The 18,993-nt window shown below is 36.6% G+C and overlaps 1 protein-coding gene across 1 annotated transcript in view; it reads right to left on the bottom strand.

Moving 5' to 3' along the window:
• Positions 1-18,993, bottom strand: part of atos (atos homolog atossa) — a 370,092-nt gene that overhangs the window by 193,387 nt on the left and 157,712 nt on the right. The window lies entirely within an intron of this gene.

Consider the following 18,993-nt stretch of genomic DNA (forward strand, 5'->3'; position numbering starts at 1 on the left):
TTTCTCTTCCATTACACCCTTCAGCTGTGCATAAATTATTCTCAGAATATGATTTCCCAAATGTGCAACCATACATCTGTCCAAATCAATCTGAAGGAGCTCAACTTGCTGACTTACATCATTAACCAGACCTTCGCGTCAATTTCAACATCACACCCTTTATTCCTTTGCTAATACATTTAAGAAAGCTAGAAATTGGAGTAGACCAACACCAAACCTTGAGGGACCCCACTTATAACCCTGGCCCACTCTGAAGAATTTATAATAACCCTCTGCTTGCTGAATGCAGCTATCCTTTAATTCCCCTCACATTCTTACCCATAATCCCAATGCACTCCAGCTTGTACAGTAATCTCCCACATGGAATGACATTAAAATTCTTTACTAAAGCCTAAGTATGAAATTTCAAAATTATTCCTTGCGGCCAACTCCTCAGTGGCCATGTCATAGTAACTAGACAGACTAGTCAAACAGGATTTAAAGTGCCATACTGTGATCCATTTAGGACAGTGGTCCCCAAATGTGATACATGTACCACTAGTGGCATAAAAAGCTTCTGCTCGTGGTATGCAAATTTAGTGCCAGTATTCACTTGGGGAAACTGCAAAACACAGCACCACTTCTGCTGATGACTGTGTTTCCATGTACAATAAACCCTCGATTTAACAGACTAATAGGAGAGAAGGGGTGTCCGTTAAATCAAATGTAACCTGGGGGGGCATTTTTTATTGTTCTTAATGTAAAAAAAAAATCACTTATCCTTCCATGTCTTTACAATTAATGTAATTTATTGGCTGATCCTTACTCTGGCAATCCTTGTAAACATGTCCTGATTGGGCACAACGCCCACAAGTCACAGTTATATAAGAACAAAGTGCAGAAGAGTGCCATAACCTAAACAGTTGAAGCACTTTGTAACAACTATGAACTTCCAGAACTTATGAGAATTATAACCAAGATAGATTCTATCATTGCAAAATATATACTTATACATTTTTTATGGTAAACTAATGACTCAATTGGTTATTTTAGGTTTTAACCCAGTGTTAAAACACAAATATACACCCACACATTCTAATTTCTATATATATATATATATATATATATATATATATATATATATATATATACAGGGTAATTCACTACCAGTGCGACAAACTTGCAGGGGGCACAAAGACGAATTGCAATCACATAGCATTGCAGGGTCCGAAATGCCTTTGTCATGCGGTAGAGGACGTTGAACGGGAGGTAGCATGAACAGCGATCCCGCTGGAAGTCAGCATTTGCGAACCATATCTGTTGAAGAAACCAAGCAGCAAAAGTCCTCTGGGGTGGATAATCCGCAGGCTCCAATGATTGGACGCGTTGCAGATGATATGAACTCATTTGGTTTGTTGACAGTATCCTCCATACAGTGGATTGGGAAATACCGAATCATTGGCCTATCGCTCGAGTACTCGTACTGCCTTCTGCAAGACGTAGGACATTCTCCTCATTGTCTGGTGTCCTCATTGTTCGCTCTCGATTCATGGTACCTCTCGTGAAAGAACCAGTCTCACGTAACCTTCTCATCATAAGATTAAAATCGTCTGATGAGGAGCACGCCTGTGCAGGAAACGTTCCTGGTACAAACGCAGAGCGGCACGCCTGTTACAGTCTACAGCTCCATACGCGAGGTGAATGTCGGCCAGTTCAACGTTTGAATACTCGTCCATCCTACTACCTCGGGAACCGGTTCGCAAATGCTGACTTCCAGCAGGATCGCTGTTCACGCGACCTCCCGTTCAACGTCCTCTACCGCATGACGAAGGCATTTCGGACCCTGCAATGCTATGTGATTCCGATTCGTCTTTGTGCCCCCTACACCTCCTGCAAGTTTGTCGCACTGGTAGTGAATCACCCTCTATATATAATGTGAGGTTTGTAGAATAAATAAAGTGTCTGTGAAAATGGAAATGAAAACTACACAAGGTGCCACAACTAGCATTAGCATTGGCACATGATGCAAGAAAGCAAGCTTATATAGCATCAGCCAAAAAAAAACCCCTTATTTCACCTAACCACTCGCTCCAAATGTTTGTGAAGTTCTGCCTTGAATCTATTTAAGCTATCAACTTCTATGATAGATGGAAGTTTGTTCCATCAATCAACCACCTGCTGGCTAAAGGCAAACTTCCGTACATCTATCCTACAACCGTCTTTCCTCAATTTGAATTTATGCCCTCTTAGGCGATTATTCTGAGCAAGAAGAAGAATCCCGTTCGCATTGAGCATGCTAAAACCATTCAAGGCTTTATACACCTCAATCAGATCACCTCGCAGGTGTCTATTCGCCAGACACTGTAATTTGCAAAACTTAAGCCTTTCTTCATAAGAGCAACCCTTTGTTCCATTCACTAATCTTGTTGCCCTTCTCTGTACTCGTTCCAACAGCTATACATCCTTCTTAAAATGAGGCCTCCAGACGTGTATACAGTACTCAAGGTGTGGCCTGACCATTGCCTTATATAAGGGGATAATCACCTCCTTATCCCTGCTAGAAAAATTCCTGTATGTCATTGACAAGACACCATGAGCTACTCTTGCAGCCCGTCTGCACTGCTCAGAAAACTTCATATCTGCCTGCCTGCACAATTACTCCGAGGTCCTTTTCATTCTCTACCACTGTCAGTGTGGTACCACAGATCTGATACGTTACTCTGCGATTACTGCTTCCCATATGTAGTACTTTACATTTGTCAATGTTAAACTTCATTTTCCACCTCTCAGCCCATCTGCTCAACTTTTCTAGATCCTGTTGCAGCAGTGTACTGTCATTGGTGTCATTAACAACCCTGCCAACCTTCGTATCGTCTTCGTAAGAGAAGTTTAAGGGATAGTAGAAAGTGGAAGTGAATTAGTGGTTAAACAGGTGAAAGAACTTGAAAAATCTAGTATAAAAATGAACTGGGACTGAGAGGGGGGGAAGTAAATAACACTATATTCAGATATGGAGGGCAATTTTGGGAAGAGGTCAAATCAGGGGATGGCAAATATGCAGAATCTGAATATAGGTGAAAATATGATACATAGCCAGAAAATTCATCAGAGGGACTACTCCTAAACATGTATCAGGCACTGCATTTCGAAACTTGTCTGTAGTATAAGAAAAAGGGGGCAAATATGCGGCCTTTTATGCAAGGGTGATACAAACACTCCGTCTATCCTTAATCCTATCGCTATTTTCGCTTTCTTTTGAGCATCTTTTATCCCCTTCCCCTCCCCTAGAATTTATCATTCCCTATACCATTTGCTTGTCTATACTTTTCATGCACTTCACATATATTTGTATATATTTATATTTATTTTAATTTACATTTTTTACACTGCGTAGGGACTACCTTGTCTACCAATATTACAATAAAACCCGCATATTTGCCCCCCTTTTTCTTATACTACAGACAAGTTTGGAAACGCAGTGCCTGATACATGGTCAGGAGTAGTCCACTGATGAATTTACTGCCTATGTATCATATTTTCATCTACTACAGGGTGGCCAAAAATTAACTTTACAACTTTAATTTCAAATAATTCATATAATAAAGGCAAAACAATTAATATGTTAAAATAAATGCTTTATTTGGACCTTTCAATTATTTGTGGAATATAATGTCGGCCAAATGGCCGCCTCTTGCTGCCACACAAATGCGAGCTTTTTCTCATAACAACTACACAAATTTCAGGCGATTTTTTAACTACTGCTTCTCAAATATTGTTCTTTAGTTGTTCAATCGATGTTGGCTTGTTGGCATAGAGACATCCTTTAAGATAACCCCACAAAAAAAAAGTCTGCAGCAGTTAAATCAGACAATCCCGACGGCCAGTTGATGTCACTGCTTCTGGAGATTAATCGGTGTGAAACATTCTCTTCAAAATTTCGATTGTGGCTCGTGCTGTGTGACATGTAGCCCCCATCTTGCTGAAACCACGTTTTCCAAACTCAGTTCATCCAATTGCTATGACAGAAAGTTCTCGATCGTGGCACGGTAGGGGTTGCCGTTCACAGTTACAGCATTACCCGCTGCGTCTTCGAAGAAATAAGGTCCAATAACACCTCCTGACCAAATTCCACACCACACTGTCACTCTGCGAGGATGCAATGGTCACTGATGGATCACTTGTGCATTTTCAGTGCCCCAATAGTGGCTATGTTGTTTGTTAACATAACTGCTGAGGTCGAAATGGGTTTTGTCGCTCGTTATGATTTTCTCATAAAAATTCAGGTCTTCATTAGAGACGAGTAAGATTGAATTAATGTAGTTGCAACAGCATTTGTGGTCTCAAGGCTGAAGTTCTTGAATCAACTGTATCTTATTTGCATTTGTATTCATATCTTTTTTGAGAATATTCTGCAGAGACAACCACGAAATTCCAATTTATTGGGAACATCGCTGTGAGGACGTTGTCGGTTCTTCAGCTACACTTTCATGGACGATTTCAATATTCTCCACTGAGTGTGCACTTCTAATGTGGCCTGACCTTGGTCTATCTGCCACAGCACTGCTTTCCTTGAAATTAGCCACTAAACGAATAATTGTGGGCTGGAAGGCATATTGTTTCTGCCAAGAATTGGATGCAATTTTCTGAGGGTCACCATTATTGATGACTGATTTTTGCAGTATGTTTTAATAATAACAACGCGTTGTTGAATCTTTAAGTGCTCCGTAACAAATTTTCCATGTCTACACTGCTTGACGGTCAAATATGCACTGTCATGTTCGACCCAAACTAAAATGGCGGCCTTTATAAGTTGTAAAGTTATTTTTTGGCCACCCTGTATATTCAGATTCTGTATATTTGCCATCCCCTGTTTCGACCTCTTGCTAAAATTGCCCTCCCATATCTGAAATAGTGTTATTTATTTTATTTATTTTATTTTTTTCCCTCAGTCCTAGTTCATTTTTACACTAGGGGTTTCAAGTTCTTTCACCTGTTTAACCACTACTTCACTTCCACTTTCTACTATCCCTTAAACTTCTTAGTTCTGGCACCTTGTGAACTTTTCATTTCCATAGGCACTTTATTTATTCTACAAACCACACATTATTTATATCCTTTTGCTATATATATATATATTAGAATGATGATTAAAAAAATAAAAATGATGCCAGCAGCATGGCAAGATAGAAGAGCGAAAATAGTCAAATTTAAACATAAGGATCAAACCAACAGGGAGGGAAGAGAAGGGTAACAAGAGTAAAAATACTGCAACAGAAACTCTCCAAGATAATTTAGAAAATCTAAGTTTAAATCTAAAAATCTAAACGCAAAGATAAAGAAAATAATAATCAATTAAAGTTTGAATGCCAATTAAATAGAAATTTAATAGCAACCTCTCTGATGGGCACCAAGTCCAAATTTATGTGAAATATCACCAGCAGAGATGTAAACCAACTACAATGAAATAAACCAAAAATAGACTGACCATGATGCCCCATCTCAACAGAGGACCGCAATGCCAATAATGGTCAGGGAATCGCCGCATTTCGATCGCTAGACAAATCGCTGCAAAGGGAAGTCAATTATTCAAATAGAGGGTGATCTAAAAGTCACTAAACAATTAAATAATCGGTATTTCAGTGAATTTTTGATGTATGGTAACGAGATTAGCACAGAAATGCATAGAATTATGTGAAGTTTTTTCCGAAAGAATGTCAAAATTATTTCCAAATATGTCCACCATTTGGCGCTTGATCTGTAACACCACAAAAACACCTCATTATAATAAATGTTCATTGTGGTGACCTTCGCGGTTGAGCACTGCCTGAAGACGAGTAACGACGTTATGGACGGCATGAAACAGCATTTCTGGAGGTATCATTGATATCTGCCATCGTATAGAGTCATTTAGCATTGCCAATGACGTTGGGTGATCTCTGTAAACCCGTGACTTCAGGTAGCCCCACAACCAAAAATCGCAGGGCGTCAGGTCTGGAGACCTTGGTGGCCATTCATGCTGAAAGTGACAGCTTATCACTCGATTTTCTCCAAACACCGAGAGTAACAGCTGTTTCACAGGAGAAGCAATATGGGATGGTGCACCATCCTGCATGAATGTCACAACATCCAAAGCTTGCCTTTCCCCCAGGCTAGGGATAATGCAGTTTCATAACAGGTCAGCATAATGCTGACCTGTGACAGTGACAGTTTCAAAACTAGAGTCACTGATTTCCTGAAAGAAAAATTGCCCTATTGGTGTTTCCGTGTAAGCTCGAGGGTTTTTCATTACCCAAATTCTGCAATTGTGTATGTTTACAGTGCCATCGAGAGTGAAATGGGCCTCATCCGTCCACAAAACATTTTACGGCCAGTTGTCACATTCTTCAATTCACTGAAAGAACCATAATGCAAATGCTTCCCGCTTTGCAAAATTGGGATGCCTAAGTTCTTGAAGGTGTTGAATTTTGTACGGATATCTACGGAGGACTACTCTTAGTGCTCTCCATAAACTCTCATATGGGATGCCATTTCAACCCCAGGGGCTCACATCTGGTGAGTATGGGCTTGGTACACCCAGGGTCTTGTGCTGGATATCATCATTCTTCTCTTTCTTGGTGATTCCCTTGTTCTCTCTCTCTCTCAGGGTAACTTAATTTTTTTTTTAGCTGGTGCAGCATAAGCCTCAGGCTTCCTTGCATTATATGGCTAATAATAATAATTTCGACATGAAACTGTGATGATGATACCATTAGAGTATCCATGTCTTCCACAACTGCAGCCACAGTTGTGGAAGACATTGTCTCAAATTTCTCAAATTTCTTAATCATCATCTTTAGTCCTGAAACAGTCACTGGTCCTTTACCACGTCGCATACCCTTCAGCTGACGGAAAGATCACAAAGCTGGAGTTGCAGATTCAGCATTAAGGTAATAACATTTCACAGTATTTTATCCCGTAATGATAACATGACTGCTTAGCTTCTTTTCTTTTTCTTTCCCAAACGTTCACTAAACTGTTTAACTGTTGTTCTTGCAGTGCCCTTATGGCAGACACGCCACCTGGTGGCCATAGTTGGAATTAATTTTGACATTCTTTTGGGGGGGGACCCCACATAATTCTATGCATTTTTGCGCTAATCTCATTACCATGCGTCAAAAATTCACCGAAATACCGATTCTTTAATTGTTTACTGACTTACTGCCTTTGTGGCGATTTGTCTAGCGATTCCCTGACCATTATTGGCCTTGTGGTCCTCTGTTCAGATGGGGCATAATGGTCAGTCTATTTTTGGTTTATTTTATTTTAGTTGGTTTACATCTCTGCTGGTGATATTTCACATAAATTTGGACTTGGTGCCCGTCAGAGGGGCGCTGTTAAATTTTTATTTAATTGGCATTCAAAATTTAATTGATTATTATTTTCTTTATCTTTGCGTTTAGATTTTCTAAATTATCTTGGAGAGTTTCTGTTGCAGTATTTTTACTCTTGTTACCCTCTTCTGTCTTGCCATGCTGCTGGCATTATTTTTATTATCATCGTTCTAATTTATTTTTATATTTCAAGCATCATGTAGAGGAATATGCTTTTTGCTGCCTCTGATGTTTTCTTTACCTTTTTATTATGAAAAATTCAGTTCAACTATTTCAAACATTATTCAAATGTATGCATATGAGTCGACAAACATTTTTAAAGGGGTCTGTAAATCTCAGTAGTTTGGGAACCACTGATTTAAAGAATGGTTTCTAAATTGTTTTGTGCCAGCTGTGGAAAACTATTTAAAGCAGAAAAATCTAGATTTCAAAGTTTTATTATCCAAAACATTTAAGTTATCCTAATGCTGAAATAATGTTTCTACCACCTAATGCAACTTCATTAATTCAACCATTAGATCAAGGTATTATATCTACCTTTAAAACTCATTACATCAGAAAATCGCTACAATGGATTTTAGAAAAAAATTGATTCCATATCTATTGAAGTGGTGGACTGTATCGGAATCATAGCTTTATCGCTCAAAGAAGTAAAACCGTCAACATTAATTGTGTGTTGGAAAAATGTATGGCCAGAGACAGTTCATTCAAGAAATATGGTTGAACGGGCAGAAAACAGAATCGATGCTATTTCTACCAGTAGAACTTGCTAAGTCGGTAGGAGGGGAAGGTTTTGATGATATGATTACTGAGGACGTTCAAGAATTACTGGTAGAAAGAGGCTGAAAAAGCAGATTTGGTGTAAATGGCATCGAAGGTAAACCAAAATCAATTCAGAGTATGTAGTGCAGATGAAAATTCTGAAGTTCCAAATTTTACACTAAAAAGCATACGGGAAGGCATAAACAGCCGAGCAATTAGAATTCTATTTTCTTGAATGCAGCTCTTCGACTGAAAACAGCAAAAAGTTTCAAAAATGCTTATCTCCATACCATGAAATTTAAAAAGGTCTATCAGGCAAAAGTAAACAAACCCAGATTACTGATTTTTTAAAAAGAAAGAAGATACACGAAATCTAGATGCTGCAGAAGAAAGTTTAGAAGTTGAAGATATTCTGCAACAAAGAAAATATTCTCGTTTGATTATGCTTAGAAACGATGAAGAGGAAGAAAATTAAATGAACGTACATTATCTGACATATGTATCGCAGTTTGTAAGGCGTTTGTTCAATTATTACTATTTTTAATAAAAATTGAGTTTCCAATAGTTATAAAAAAATGGTGTAATTTTGTTAGCTTTTTGAACGTACCTCCCCCTCCCTTTTTTGTACTAGTTCTTAGTCCGGTATAACACAGTTTCGCACTACAAGAGATTTTGTAGGAACCTAACTACCGTGTTATACAAGAGTTACCTGCAGACGCGTAGCTAAGTTTTTGGCACCCTTGGCAAATTCGTGGCTACGTGCCTTTTTTCGATAATTGGTAAAATCATGATAAATAATAAGTACAGTCGGACCTCTGTTTAACAAACTTCTTTATAGCAAATTTTTCTATTTAGAGATAAATATTTTCTTTTTACCGAATTTTTTTTAGAATTCACTCAATAGAATTTTATTCTTTACCAAATTTTTTTTAGAGTTTTTTAGAATTTTTTTTATTTCTTCATTTTATGGAAACTAAAATTTTCTTCGTTCATAGAACGAAGAAAATTTTCATATAACGACTGCATTACGACGAGACTTAACTGGGTACACATCATTCGCACCCATGGCCTTCAAAGCAAGCAATAGTGCTGTTGTTACACCAGAATTAAAAGATAAAGAGATTACCATCTGCAACTCAGTGGGACCAATAAAACCTATCCAACTACCTGTCCCACATACCGAAAAGTTGAACTGGTCAACTACTTTCTGTGTATCCATAGCCAATGGGCAGACCAAGGCTCTGGTCAACCTTTATTGTAAGCACCCTGTTAGAGATTTAGAAGAGAGTGGTTTCCTTTATCCTGAAAAGCGGTCATCTGTTGTTTTGTGGAAATGAAATTGCACTGTTTCAAAGCTATTGGCCTATCATCAAGCACAATAATGAGATACAGAGGAAATGATGCCTCCCACACTACTATCGTAGTTTTTTCTTATCTATGGTGTATCCACACCGATATTATATAGATTTAAAACTCTTACTCTTAACATATTATGCTTTGTCGTATTTAGTTATTTTAAATTATTTCACTTCATACTTTTGTTGCTAACAAATTAATAAATTCATTATGAATTTCTGAAGATAAATAATTAGTGTGGTGTTTAATATGCGATTCTAGAGCATTTTTCATACCAATGTCAAATTGGCTGACAAATTTTATCAAGTTTAAAAATATGGCACAATTTTTTTCTTTGATATCGATATTACTAGCATGTCCACGAAATGCCAAATTATTTTCAGCACAGAACAATATACATTTCAATATTATTTTCAATATATGACGCCATTTCAAAATTTCACTTCTTAGTGCTGCTTGTGCAGCGTCATCAATTAGTCCACCTTTTTGAAGACCCTTTTCTAATAATTTCCATTTTATGAAATTGTTTATGTTGTAATGAATTCTCATGAAAAAGAACGTTTGGGTTTAGATGTTTCCAATCCTTAAATCCATCTAAGCTGCAAAATGGATCATTATTTGTGCCAGATACAAATAAGAGGCATGGAAAACAATATATTGCATCTTTGTTTTTGCAATAAAATAACCATTTCCTCTCTTTCAATACTTTCATTTTTGTAATTGCATGAATTATTGAAACAGCGGCCATTAGTGGCAGGATACGTATTTAAGACTATGTTCGGACTGTGTTGCACCATAAGAGATCTGTTTTTGTGGGTATTAAAGTTCCATGTGGTCGGATCATTAAAATTAAGACTTACATGTTCCATGTAATTATTGCTGCCATAATTTTCTTCTGCCAAAATGGATCAACAACGATATTGTCCACACTTTCTAATTCTTTTAAAAGAACTTCAACTGTTTGAGCTTTTTCTTGGACTTCCATTTCAGTGGCATTATCGTTTATTTCATCTTCATTCGAATCATGTTCGTTTTCTTTGCCACTTTCAGGTTTGGAGTGGCTTATTGTAATCCAGTTTTGTAAACTGGCAGAATGTTTTTTTCTAATTTCCTCTTTATGCATTCTTTCTACACGGTACTGATATCCACTTTTTTTCTTTGGTGGCATGTCTAAAATTAATTTGGCCTTTTATTGTTTTATTTAAATTATAAATCACAATATTCACGATTACCTGTTTATATAGCAATCACAAAAACACTATAACTTATAACTTATTCAGTTTGTACACAATGCGAGAATTGCAAACTACTATGCATTTGAGCAAGCGCTGATGAAGCTATCGCCTGATTGGCCCCTTCAAGGTTACATTCTGGACAGAAAATAGATCTTATGTACTCACATGTAAGGATGCGGTGCAAGGTTGAATCGCGATGTGAAAATTAATTTTTAGCCTCCCTGTGCTGTCATCTTGATTCGACATCATTAAGGGGCACCATTTCGTCAGCTAGCCTCGGGTATTGAAATAGCTTGGCACTGTACTAATGTGGCCTGTCAGTGGCGCCCCTGGCACCTGCCCCAATTCCAAGGCATTCCTACGCCACTGGTTACCTATATTAACTTCATTTGCACAATTTTATGACAGCGAATTACCAGGAATGCTCAATGTTATCGGTGGAAAACAGTAAAGAAAACAAGCTACTACAATTGAAACATTAGCTCTTTGTGATGGAAACATATTTCCTAACGTGTATCAGCTAAAAATATTAGTTGTCCTTCCTGTTTCCATAGCAAGAGTCAAAGAGTTTTCCAGCCTAGGCAGACTGAAAAGTTATTTGAGAAACACCATATCAGAATCTTGTCTGGTAGAACTGGCCGTTACGTCAGTATACACAGGGACATTGATATAAGTGATATCAAAGTAACTGATAAAAATACGGTAGTAGTATTTAAAAAAATAAAATAAAAAAATTGGGGTGGGTTGTGTATGGGGACACAACCACAATCGTTTAAGGCGTGAATCAGTCTTTGTGTTATTAGAGGAAGGGTAAGATGTAAATGAATAAAGTCTTGGTGGTTATAAGTGAAGTATAATTTTATTTATGCCTATCTATATAATTTTATTTATGCTTATCCTATCATTGGCCAATGATAGGAGAAGTAAGATACATATGGCATAGTATTTACATCGATGTTTCTTACAAAGGTTAAAGCTATACAAGTGTTGTGGCACCTCAACACAACACTTGTAAAGCTATACAAGTGTTGTGGCAGCACTGCATAGCACACACTTCTTGATTAGACCGGGGTTCCAGCCTGTCACCACCAAATATGGAGGATGTGGAAAGGTCAGGGAATGACCACCGCATATCCCAGAGCAATATGGCCTTAGTTGCTAATGCTCCTAAAAACCAAATAACAAACAAACAAGTGTTGTCCAGAGTAGTGGGCGATGTAGAAATGCACTTCAAGTTGAACTCACATTGAACTTTTGAATTTTTCTTTCCAATGATATACGTTCCTTACATTTGTTTATATTTCCTTTGCAATTTTTTCGACATTTATGAAAAATTTTCTTCAACTCAGCACACTTATCGGCTTATAACTTTACAAATTTTATTTTATCGGTTATTATTGCTAAATAATATTGTAGATCCTGTTATTCTCTACAAATCGACACCGATTTCAACGTCCTATCTCTTCGCAATCCAAAGTTACACTGCCCAAACGCCGCGCGGCACCGCCATTTTCAGTGTTCACGCAAAAGCGCTACCCCTTCCCCCCTCACCGCTGAAAACCCCACTACCCACCATTTCAGATACGGACATAAACCCTCTATCTAACACAATTTAAATCATTAGATTATCATTTACAGTTTACGAGATATAAGCGCGACAAATCTTGCCATTTTTTGGTCGCTACAGTTTTCGTAGAGACCCCCCCCCCATACCGGATCGAATTTAAAGACGTATTCATGTCAAAAAATAAAAAAATAGAAGAGTGGACGCAATATTTAATTTCTACAGTCATGCAGGCGATGATTTTTTTACCTATACTACATAGTGTGTATCTGTCAGTGGTACCAGTGGATCCCCACAAAACCGCGAAAAAATATACTACAATCATCCGGTCAGCAGGTTTAATTACTTTTAAGGAAGACATAGCAAAAAATTTATCAGCACCCCACTTCGAAAAATCCTGGATACGCGCCTGCTGGCTGCCAAACACCGTTACAACGAAGCTGTAAACTCCTTTAACCACCCCGGAGCTTTCCAGAAACAGTTATAAATTTCTTCATATGGAAACGAACTTGAATCTTTCGTACGCAGGATTGTCTGCAGCACAAGTACTTGGTACGGATGGCTGGGAACAGAAGGCTATAATTTCTCCCTGACTAATTTCATAAAATAATAATCTACTGCACTAAATACCCGCTTCTTTACTTATGACATCTTTTTAATGTAAAATTTTAATCCATTTAGCGCTCATATGTGACATGAAAACTTTCACTGAAAAGCTGTTTATTTCGTCCCCTACTTACATTTGATTTGATGGAGAAGACCTCAAAACTTCTGTTCATGGTTTTCCTCATTTGGCACAAAAACAAACTTTGGTTTCGACTGAAACAATGCTGATCAAAGATCCTTACCTAGAGGGTATTTTTCTTCTCTTTTTTTTTTTTTTTTTTTCCCCTGCTCCAGAAACTACCAGTATACCCGCTCAAGCTGAAAACAAATCACTGAACGGTCTAATAATCCACGCCATGAATGCTTCCAAGAAATAAGCTTGCGACACGTAATGTCAGGTATGACATTACTTGTTGCTTATTTCTACAGAAGCCTTAATTAACCATTTTACGATATCTTTGTCTGAATATTTTTTCCCCTTTGCTGTTTTTTAGAGCAGGAAAAGCTATTTAGAACTTAATCTCTCAACAAAAAACCTGCCTAGAGTCTCAATTCAGACCTCTATAACTGGACATGGGGGGAACAAATCGAAAAATAATTACAGTAGATTATGATTATGTCAAGTTTTTCCCGAAACTGCTTGTTACTTTGCTTAAGCCAGAAATCGCTGTTACAAAAATGATTATAATAGACTGAATGTTTCATTTCCTCATTATAATTAACAAACTCCTCCAAAATGTTTGGGGGACTACCTGCTTAAGTTTGCACAAATTCCAGAAATATGCAAAAGCTCTTCGCAAAATACGCAAAAACTCGAAGCTTTCTTAGCGCTCGTCCATATTACATTTTCAGTCGTAATTCGACAAATATTTTAAACACAAAATTTTAATAATAATAATTAAAAAAAAAAAAAAAAAAAAGTTTCTTTGGACTCTGCCACGGTTCTGCTCATTCTTTCTTTCTCCCTCATGTTGCCTTAGGATTACCCTACCCGATGCCGATCGTGTCTTCAATTAATTTTGCGGATCGAGGGTGGGATGCAGTTTCAGTTTTTGAGTGTAAATAATTTAATACAATAATAACAAAAAATTACTATATTAATTCAATGCTTATCGGGTGTGTGTCATATTTCGATTTGTAATATGAATTACAAACAATACTAATCCTAATACTGATAATTTTTATAAAATTGCATTCATTCGCCTGAAAGATACTACAGTATCAGTTTTCGAGATTTAAAAAACTGTTTTAACCCCTCCTTCGATATGAAAAGATAGCCATAAACTGCTATTACTTATATAGCCCATTAGTATCTAATGCAATATTGTGCTTGACTATGAAGTTTGCACTCATTAGTAAAAAATTAGAAACTTAACACCAACAATAAAACCTTTTAGTACGAAACATCAGTAAAAGTTTCCTAAAAATTGTAACTTTATTATTATTAGCCATATGGTGCAAGGAAGCCTGAGGTTTATGCTGTACCAGACAAAAAAAAAAAAAAAGAAAGAAAGAAAGAATGGTGAAGTTCAATCAAGAATGGACAAAAATATATACTGTAGCTGGTTACGTGAAGGACGAGGTGAATTTCAGCAAAATTCCACCGGTGCCTTGTGCAAGGGAGTTTTTTCTCTCACCCCAGGGGCTCACATCTTGTGAGTATGGGCTTGGCACACCCAAAGTCCTGAACCAGATGCCATCATTCTTCTCTTTCTTGATGATTCCCCACCCCCGCTCTCTCTCTGAGTAAATTGGAATTTTTTTTTTTTTTGGCTGGTGCAGCATAAGCCTAGGCTTCCTGCACCATATGGCTAATAATAATAAGTGCACAATTTTTAATAATATGATTTTCATTATTAGTCACGGTGGAGAAAATGATATTAAACAACATATGACAAAAACTCGTATCTACAATTTAAATGCATCGGCTCAATCTTCACACACATCAAACTTCTTTGTGGCACTAAATAGTAGTTCTGAAAGTCAAATTAGAATAGCTGAAACAATATTTTGCTACCATTTCTGTTTACATTCATAAAGCTATCGTTCAACAGGATGTGCTGAAACTTTGTTTAGTGGAATTGCTAATCAATATAGTTGTGGAAAAACAAAAAGCAATGCAATAGTGACTGGTGTTTTAGGCCCATTCTCAAGAAAAATGATTTTAAAAATATTGGAAGGTGAAAACCCATTTTCTATAATGACTGATGCTTCAAATAAAGGCAATATTAAAACTTTTCCTTTGATAATTAGAGTTCAAACTTCACTTCTTAGCTTCTATTCTCTTGAAAGTGAAACATCTAAAGGGATAGCTAATTCGTTGAAAATAAAAATTGAACCATCTGGACTTTTATTAAAAAATATTACATTTCTTTTTTAAATAATGCACCAGTAAATTTTGGCAAAAATCTATTTTTTCACGGAATTAGAAAAAATCTAACGCCGATATTATATCAATAGGATGTAATGCTCATATTTTACACAACACTATAAAAAATGCTGCTACTACCTTAAAAATAGACAGAAACAATTATTAAAATTTATGAGTTTTCGTCTTCTACAAAAAGAACTGCAGAATTAAAATCTTTTTTTGAATGGATCGAAACGGAGTGGATGGAACTATTAAGGTCATATACCAATTCAATGGATGTCACTTTTACCTTCAGTTGAGAGATTGATTTTAAGTTTTCTACTAGTAAAGTCATATTTTATGAGTCAAGACTCGACTGTTCGTTTATTACAAAAATTTGAAGACGACTTGTCTCTTGCATGTGTTGGATTCATTTCGAACGTTGGGGCCATTTTTCAAAAGGGATTGTTGAAATTACAAAGCGAGGATGCAACAATCGTTGATGTTTATGATATAATGGAAAATTTAAGAACATTCTTGAAGGAAAGACAAAATGAAGTTTTATGGTACGTGAAACTACATTAGTTGAAAATGAATTAAGAAAATGTGATGACGATCAAGAAATTAAGCGATTCAAATTAGACGTTTCAAAATTTCATCAAAAATCTATTACAAATCTAGAAAAGTGGTTTGATTTTAATGACAATACCAGGAGACCCGTGCATGCTTTTCTACGTAATATGTAGAGGTATGACAGAGCAAGTCAAATCTTTTCTATGTAAAAGACACCCGTCGAAACGTACCGATCGATATCTAATCGGGAAATGACCTTGTAATTACAGTATTTACCTGTGCATTTGTAGCGCGCGGCATTCAAGGCCGAATAAATATCACTACGTAATTATTTACCTGCATTTACATAGGTCACTTAGCCCAGTAAAAATTCAGATCTTGGAGGTACCACTCCATCAAAGTCAATTGCAGCCATTATCAACCCACTGCAGGATGGAAGCCTCCTCAACAATTCATGCTGAGGGAAATGGACCATAATCTGCCACGCTGGTCCAGTGCGGGTTGGCAGATCGATCGTATTCAGGGGCTTACCATACTTTGACTAAAAGTCAGGAAGAAGGCAGTGATTGGTAGGTACCACTCACTGTTTAGCTCCGCCCCTTTCCAACTAGGTTGGTATGCCAGGGTGTTTATCTCCCCCCCCCACACACTTGCCACTGTTTTAAAATCGGGAACTCGATTTTAAAACAGCAGGATGGGGGGGATAAACACCCTACCTTGTCAGTGATATATAGGAATTTTGCTAGCAGGCTCAGGGAAGTGATAAGGCAATGGTCAGGCCACACCTAGAGTACTGTGTACAGGTCTGGAGGCCACATTTTGGGAAGGATGTAGAGTTGCTAGAACGAGTACAGAGAAGGACAACAAAATTGGTGAGGGGAACAAAGGTGTGCCCTTACTAAGAAAAGCTTAAGTTCTGCAAATTGCAGCGCCTGGAGAGTAGACACCTGCGAGGTGATCTGATTGAGATGTATAAGGCCTTGAATGGGTTAAGCAAGCTAAATGCTGATGGGATTCTTCCTCTTGTTCAGATTAAGAACCTGAGGGGAGCATAGATTCAAATTGAGGAAAGACAGTTGTAGAATAGATTTGCGGAAATATGCCTTTAGCCAGCATGCAGTTGATTGGTGGAACAGACTTGGATCTTTTGTTGTGGAAGTTGATAGCCTAAATAAATTTAAGGCTGAGCTGGACAGGCATTTGGAACGAATGGAGGGGTGAAATGGGAGGGCTTTTTTTGGCTGATGCTGCATAAGCTTGCTTTCTTGCATCGTATGCCTCTATTAATGCTAACTAAGCAGCCCCCACTCCTCGATGACACAAAATCAAAACGCATTCACAATAATCACCCAATCACAGAACTCGATCGTACAATCACTCCGTTCTACGACCACGCTCACATGCGCAGAGACAAATGCTACCCAAATAATAAATTTTAGCCAAAGGCCTTTTGCTTTAGGTTTCATGAGGAATACCGTTTTATCCGAAAGAGCAGGACTAAAATATTCAACTGAAATATTTACAAACTATACAAATATTTACATACGCACAACATTCATTAATATACAAAAAAACGTTACAAAGGAACATCAAATGTTAGACAGTGAAGTAAGTGCACAAGGTTAGTGAACGTTATGGAGTCAGTTGTCAATAATCAATTGCATGTTTAGTGACGTAATTGCCTAGCCCTCCCATTGCCTCGAATAAATATCACTGGGAGGAAAACTTTTTTAATGTATAGAAAGATGTTAAAAAAAATTACATTTAACATTATCTAATCCATTAACATTTAATGCAATTCGAGAATTAGTAGAAATATTCAACATCAAAAATGTTAACTTAGATTTGCTTTTTGAAGAAATTAAGTTTAAAGGCATTTTGTTCGTTACTGAGTTATGAAGAAAAGAAAATAAGTGTTGATAAAAAATGTGTGCAATTTTTCTCAAAATTTCCGGAGGTAAATAATTTGTCTCAAATTGTAAGCTCCATATTAAGCATTACACATTCAAATGCTTCATCAGAAAGGGTTTTCAGCTTAATGAAAACTGCTTGGCGGAAAGGGAGAAACCGTCTTTTATTAGAAAATTTAGAACCCAAACTTATGGTGAAAGAAAACTATAACATGTCCTGTTTAGAATTTAAAAACTTTTTTAAAATCTTCGGAAGGAGAAGAAATTTTAAAACTAGCGAAATCTAAAGAAAAATATTTAAGGTAAAAGTAGTCTTCCTCGCTATTTTTAAAATAACTGTTATAAATAATATTATAGTTTATATAGGACAAATACATATTAACAACAATCATATAACAAATAAATACTATGATTGATTGATAAAAAAAAATTATATTAATTGTAATTTTATATTTTTATTTTACTTTTTTGAAGGAAAAAATGCTACACTAAACATTTCACGTTGTCCCGCTTACCAATTTTCAAAATATGGCCACCCTGATTGCGGGAAATTCAACATTACTGTATAAATTTAAGTAGCTTATCGTCATACATAGTACATACAAAATCGTCTGTATTTACATTTTTTTACTGTTTATTATTTTTTTAAAAAAAGGGCGTGCGTTCATATACTTAAGAAAAAATTATAGTACAGCCTCGACATAACGCGGATGTCAGGCAACAACTCTAATACGGGCGTTATAGAAGAAAAATTTACAATTTTTTCCCCGTTTTTTTTTTTTTTAACAAAATTCGTAAAATAATAAGAGGAGTTTACCTCAATATAGTACGTAGAACACTTCCGCATGATACACTCCAGAAATTAAAACGGAAAAACCGAAAAAAACCGACAACTTACCGGTACATTAGAGTAAAATATAAATAATTAAATAATTAAAAACCAATTTAACACAATTCAAATCAATTTAAAACAATTAAAAATCAATTTAACGCAATTAAAAAGAATCTAACGAAAATATTCAAAATGATTTTCCTTCCTTAAGCTGACAACGCTTTTCGATCGTATGTCGTGATCACAGGAATGAAAATTACCGAATAAGGTTGAATCTGAAACTTATAGTGATTATTTGTCTTCGCGCATGCGCGTAAAGGTCCACGCATCGGAGATCAAATATGGCCGCCGAACATTAACAGAATTCTCGTGTAATTTAATTTCTACGGTTTCTGCAATTAATAGTCGCGTATAATTACGTTGAATATTAAGTATTTTGGCCTCGTTAAATAAAAA

The sequence above is a fragment of the Mastigoproctus giganteus genome, chromosome 3, assembly GCF_048544385.1.
Source record: "Mastigoproctus giganteus isolate SK-2022 chromosome 3, ASM4854438v1, whole genome shotgun sequence".
NCBI lineage: Eukaryota > Metazoa > Arthropoda > Arachnida > Uropygi > Thelyphonidae > Mastigoproctus > Mastigoproctus giganteus.